Genomic DNA, 6,406 nt, shown 5'->3' with positions numbered 1-6,406 from the left:
TCTCTCTCTCTCTCTCTCTCTCTCTCTCTCTCTCTCTCTCTCTCCTTGTTAAACGCATTCAGTGATGGTGACTATTAGAATTACCCAACCCTTTGAAAGTATTTTTGGTTTGGGTTTTTTTTTTAATTTTATATGTACAAGTGTATTGCCTGCATGTATATGAATGCATCTGTGTCGTGCAATGTTGCGGAGGTCAGAAGAAGGCTTCGGATTCCCCTGGAACTGGAGTTAAGGATGGTTTGTAGCCACCATGTAGGTGCTGGGACTCGAACCTGGGTCCTCTGCAAGAGTAGTCAGTGCTCCTAACCACTGAGCCCTCCCTCCAGCCCAGGTGTTTTGTGGTTTTGTTTTTTTTTAAATCAACTTTCATATTTAGATTTGAACTTTCTGTTAGCTACACTAAGACCTGACTGGTGAATGGAATCTGGAATCCGGATCAAAAATTTTTTGTAACTCTCCAAATCTTCAAGTGAAGTGTGATCAAGGAAATGTTAGCTGCAATCCTGAAGAGAAACAAAGCCACAGAACAGTGGTGTGCTTCTGGAAAAGGAGGAGCTTGTGCTCTGGTGGGGAAGGCAGAGCCCAGGGAGGAAGGAAGAGCTGTGAGATGGCTGCCTGGGAGCCAGCACCCTCCTCCTTCCTCTGCCCTGCTCCCTGGGGTGCTGCCCATAAAGGGGTTGTCACCACACAGCAAGGCGGCCTTGCCAGTCAGTAGGAACCCAGAAGAGGATTAGGTGGTCGTGCTCCTATGTCCTCTTTCTGGTGGTTTGAATGAGAAATGCCCCCCATGGGCTCACATAGTTGAGCACTTGGTCCCCAGTTGGCTAGTTGGGAGGTTTGGGAGATGTAGTGCTGCTGGATGAAGTGTGTCACTGGAAAAGTCACAGCTTTGCCCCCACTTCTAGTTTATTCTCTCCGCTTCCTGTGTGTGCTTGAAGATGCAAGCTCTCAGCTTTTGGCTTCCACCACTGCCGCTTGCTGCCACGCCTCTCCACCATGAGAGCTTCTTAGCACTCCGGAATCATAAACCAAAACAAACGCCTTCCAAAAGTGGCTCTTGGTCATGGGGTCTTATCATAGCAGCAGAGAAGAGACCAATCCTCTCTTCAAGTTGGGCTTCTCCAAGTGCTTCCAAAGAGCCCCTGTCCCTCCAACCCAGCCAAGCAGACGTGCTGTCTGAAGAGACTGCTAGATGAAGGGGTTCAACCTCAATGGAAACTGCATCTAGGATCTTTACAACATAAAGCTACTGATTTACACACAAATGTATAAAGAGACAACACAGGTACAAACTAGGGATGTGGACAGCGTCCACTCCTCGGGAATATTACAGTCCAGTGAGGGAGAAACATATTCACTGAAAGAACAGAGGAAAATGGAGGAATATTTAGAAGACAACACTGAGGAAACACAGAAAGGCCCGTGCCAGCTGCCATTACTGAAGCACCAAGGACCTGGCTCTGCTCGACCACAGGGGGAGAAACATGAGCATCTCATTTCCCAGGGATGTTTAATCAACATGGACTTCCCGTATCATTTCCCAGCAACGTGGTGAGGGTAAAGAGGTTCAGAGGTAATGAGAGGCAGGAGACTAGGAGTGTCCATACGTGTCAGGGTAGGCCTCCTGAGGGTCATGTCCACAGTATGAGAGGAGACTGAGTAGTCAGCTCCCAACTTTTGGGCTCCATCACAAACACAATGGTGATGTCTGAATCCTAACTATGCTGACTTAGAGTTCAAGAGAGATTCCAGGGCTGGAGAGCTGGCACAGTGGTTAAAGGTTCAGGCTGGCTTGCAACTGTAAAGACAGGCGTGATTCCAGTGCTCCATAGTTAACTGTATTGACATCTTTTTTCAGTTCCCTGCAGTCAGCTTTGATTCTATGAATGGATTTCATCTCCTGTTGCAAAATATTCATTTTCTCTCTCTTCTCTTCCCCCACCCCAAAGAAATACCTGATGCCTTTTATAAATCAAACTCAAAGTTCACACAGCCACTGTTGTTCTAGAGTGCTGTGAGGTACCATCCTTTGAACATATTTTCTCAAAGCAGATGTAAGCATAGATAACATAGCACCAAGCACTCTGGTTCCAGTCTTGACAAAATTAGTATGTTGGAGTGGCATGAGTGGAATTTAGACACCATGTGCTACCTAGATAACTCAAGGAAGCTGCCAGAGTGTGACAGCCCATCATGTAGAGCATGCTGGCTTGACTGGTCAGGAGGCCAAAGGTGCCTTACTGCCTTTGTTAGGGTTTTCTTTGTGGATCTCCACATAGCCGATGGAGGAAGTTTGGACAAAGGTGGAAGCTGTCTTCTCTGTTGGATGTACCAAGGGTTACACCAGTATACAATGAGTTTTAATGAGTTTTACTTCTGCTTAACAGGTGCCCAGTATTGGTGCTTAACATCTGCGCAAAATGTTTCATTTTTAAAAGTCCATATTGATGCTTCTCTCCTAACGTGAGACAGTAAAGCATGAAATCATTCAACACCAGCTTGTAGGTACTAGCAGAATTAATTTCCTTTATTGAAAATTGGGTTTTTTTCTCAAAATGTTTAGTATTTCTCCTTCCTGGTATCTTTACCTGTCCCAATTATCAAACCTTACAGGAAGTACTGCATATATTTTAATGACCAAAAGCCTAGGAATAAGGGTCAGGGAGTAGTTGGTTCCAGGACCAGGGCAGGAAAGGAGCAAGAAGCCAAGAGACTTTCTCGTCCAAGACAGTACAGCGATTGTCAGAATAATGACGAGGCCATGGCAAAGTCAAGAGACCAGAATGGCAGTGCCCACCAGCCAAGCCTGGCAGCCTGGGCAGGAAAATGATAACACGTATATTGGATGTGGGTCCATGAGCCTCTGCTGACTTAAGTAAATTGAGGGGACAGTGCCTCCTCCATCTGTGGAATGCAATTGATAAATCATATCAACAATCCAACCAGGAGGCGTCAAATGATGCCAAAATTTGTGAGTGAATGAAAGTCAAAGAGAAATGCAAGTTTGGACTCTGGGAATACCTTCCCCCAATAGCAACTACACCACAGATACCTCAGGATCACCTCTCCATCCGACTTCCCAAGATTAACCTTAGAAACAGTATAAACTGTGACCCTATTACATGATGGGGGCTTGGAAAGGGCACACTGTTACTTTGATACTGTTCCTGCAAAACTTCATAACTGGAATCTAATCACCTGATAAACACAAACTAATAATCAACTGCGATCGATCTACAAGAGTCAAGGGCATGAAAGTCAAGAAAAGATTTGAGGATGTCATCACAACGATCCGTGAAACCTGAATAGCACAGGGGGATGTGAGGAAAAGTGTGAGCTTAAGGGAACATAACTTCCTTTCAAAGAGTTCAGAAATAACTTTTTGCAATGAGCCTGCAGTATTTCTGCAAAAGGTAGATTACTTGAAACTAAACAAAAGGAAATGATGTGACAAAATAATATTTAGAAAGCTGCCAGATCTGAAAAAGGAAATTAAAGAGAAAAATAAAACTTCTTACGAAGTTTGAAAACATTGTTTGCAACAGTTGAAACTGTTGATACTGATATAACTGATACTGTTGAAAATTAAATTCAATGATGTTGATGCCCCAAAATAGCCACACACACAAAACAGAGAGAAAACAAATAAAAATGAATGTGGCCGTGGATGGTATGAAGGGCCAGTAAGAAGCTCAGTGAGACTGAGGAGTAAAATGAAGGAGAGGTAATGGAGGTTACACTACGAGAAAAGTTTGCAGATATCAGTGTGCACAGATGTCACCTAGAGTCCCGGTAAAGTTAATAAGGAATCCATCGCCTAGTTCAATGAGAAAGGAAAAGATTTGCACATCTTGACATAGTAACAAATCACCAGCCATTCAAAGAACAATCTCGACCTCCTCTCTCCACAGGATCGGAATCCACAGGAGAATAAAGGTATGTTTACACAGTAGCAATAACAAAAATGGTTCGCAAGGATTCCATGTCAATTTTATATCACTGCTCATTTGTAAAAGAAAAAGACACATTGGCACATTTTCAAGGACTGGCGATGTACAGCTTTCCTAGAATCCAATCTGAGGAGCTGAAGAACCTGCCCAGTAAAAAAGGCTCCCCTTCTTCCTCAGAGATAGAACCTCGAGTTCAAATACTATGGACCTATCCCAACTTGGACTATACTTTCTAGTCTCCCCTCCAGCTGTGGCCAGGATAACCAGGTCCGGGCCATGGAAGAGAACAGGGCTGTGTGTGGCTTCTGGGATAAAACCTTTGGGTAAAGGGCCAGCTCTCTTTCCACCCGCTTCCACAGAGACCAGTTTGGGCAGCCCTGGCTGAACTCACCTCCGCCACAAGCATCTACTTCCAGACTGCTTTGCAATGAGAGAAATAAACTCATATGGTATTCTGATTTCAATTGCCTGCACCAGCTCTAATTGCAAATGGTATCTGTATAAGTTAAGGCCAAATAAAAGATTGCATTACAAATGAGGGACTCATTTGTACAAAAATCAATTGTAGTAAACATTAAATTCAATTACACGTAGCATTTGTCAAAACATCTGGGGTAAAGATGTCCTTGCGTGCTATCTTAGAATACTTGAAATAAAAACTAATACACAAATAGTCTGATGGCTGAGGCTTGGGACTAAATCCAGGCAGGTCGGTAAGCGAATTTGGCACACTGAAGAACTCCGATTGTAAAGGAGACAGTACACAAATGTGATGGTTTTTTCCTCTTTCAGGGGAGAAACCAAGATGTTGTGTTTCACTTATAAACCTGATCATTTAGAGACACAAATTTGAGAGTATTGCTTTATGTATTTGTTTCCATAAGGGACAGATTTAGCTAACAGTAAGAGAAAACCAACAAATAGGGGCTGGGGGTATAGCTCAGTCGGTAGAGTGTTTGTCTTGCATGCATGTGGCCCTGGGTTCAATCCCCAGCACTACATGAAAATCAGGAGTGATGACTTAGGCCTATAATCCCAGCAAGAAGACCAGAAATTCAAGGTTATGTCTGGCTACATAGAAGATCAGAAATTCAAGGCCATCCTTGGCTACATAGGGAGTTTGGGGCCAGCCTGGGCTACATGAAGCTTTCTCTCAAAATAATAACAAGAAGTCACACTATTGTCTTTAAAGCAAAATGAACCTGGAGAACGGGAAGTGGATGTCTAATAAAGCTATTTCAATTTGACATGAGAAACAGGCTACCTTCTGGCTTTCCATCTTTAGTATGTGAGGTCCATCTCAAGATTGGCTGGTGTATGTGCTGCAAATGTAGCTACCCCATCTGCTTCTGAACAGCAAAAAATGGAGAGGATGTGGTCTCAGACTGCACACTGCACTAACCTTTAAGCCACCACCACTTGCTGAGTTTGAGTGAGGTAGTCCACATTATAGTGTGAAGGTGAAGTGTCCCCCCACAGGTTCACATTTTGAATGTTTGATCCCCCACTCGTGATGCTGTTAGGATGACTGTGAGGCCTCTAGGAAAACAGTTTCAGGCTGGTGGAAGTGGATCACTGGAGGTGAACTTTTAAAGGTGATACCTGAGTCTACGTCCAGCCTGCTTCCTCTGCCATCTGCCACCCTATCAATGAGCCACCTCTGGCTACTCCCACCAACGCAGACCCAGCTGCCTGGCTTTGCCTTTTCCTCAGCCCTGAAACCATGAACCAAAATCAACCTTCTTCCCCTAAGTCCCTTTTGCCAGCATCTTTGTCACAGTGAGGGGAAAATAATATACGCAAAGAAGAACCCACAAGTATTTGAAAAGCTTATAGAACGTCCTCCCTTTTCCCAAACTAGCAAGTATCTGTGTGAGGATCACACTTCTCTTTGAGCAGATCGGACCCAAGAATGGGGCCCAAGTGCAGGAGCAAAGAGAAGAGTCAGGCCAGAGTGATGGGCTGGGGCTCAGGGGTCCTTTCCAGCCCTGAGGAGTGGGGATGAAATCGTGACTTCTGATAGCTCACCAAGACATAAAACAAATTGGAACAGCCACTACCCCAGTGAGAGCTCAGCAGGCCCTAGGACAGCCAAATGGGGCTCCAGGCTGACACTGCCCTTTTGGATTTGGGTGTAGTCATGTACAACTTAGTGAGTGTTTGCCATTCAGGAAAAAGCATTCCTTTCTTACCCCTCAGTAAAACACCAGTAAGAGACCAAATGCAGGAACAATCTGAGAATTAGTTGTCTTCGAGGATTTCAGGCCATGAAGAGAATTTCAAAAATGTCAAACAATACCGTGCTTGCTAAAGTTCTGTTATTTGGAGAATTAGACCCACCTTTCCTAGGAATATGTTATTTCTGTTAACATGCAATAGGAATAGCAGTTGTTATTTTTAAATGCATTAGAAATATTTGTAATTTCATAGTTTAATTTTGAGTGTCCACAACATTA

Source organism: Nannospalax galili, unplaced genomic scaffold, assembly GCF_000622305.1.
Source record: "Nannospalax galili isolate Female #2095 unplaced genomic scaffold, S.galili_v1.0 scaffold1234, whole genome shotgun sequence".
Taxonomy (NCBI): Eukaryota; Metazoa; Chordata; class Mammalia; order Rodentia; family Spalacidae; genus Nannospalax; species Nannospalax galili.
The sequence above is the reverse complement of the archived record's forward strand: the minus strand, read 5'-3'. Positions refer to the sequence as shown.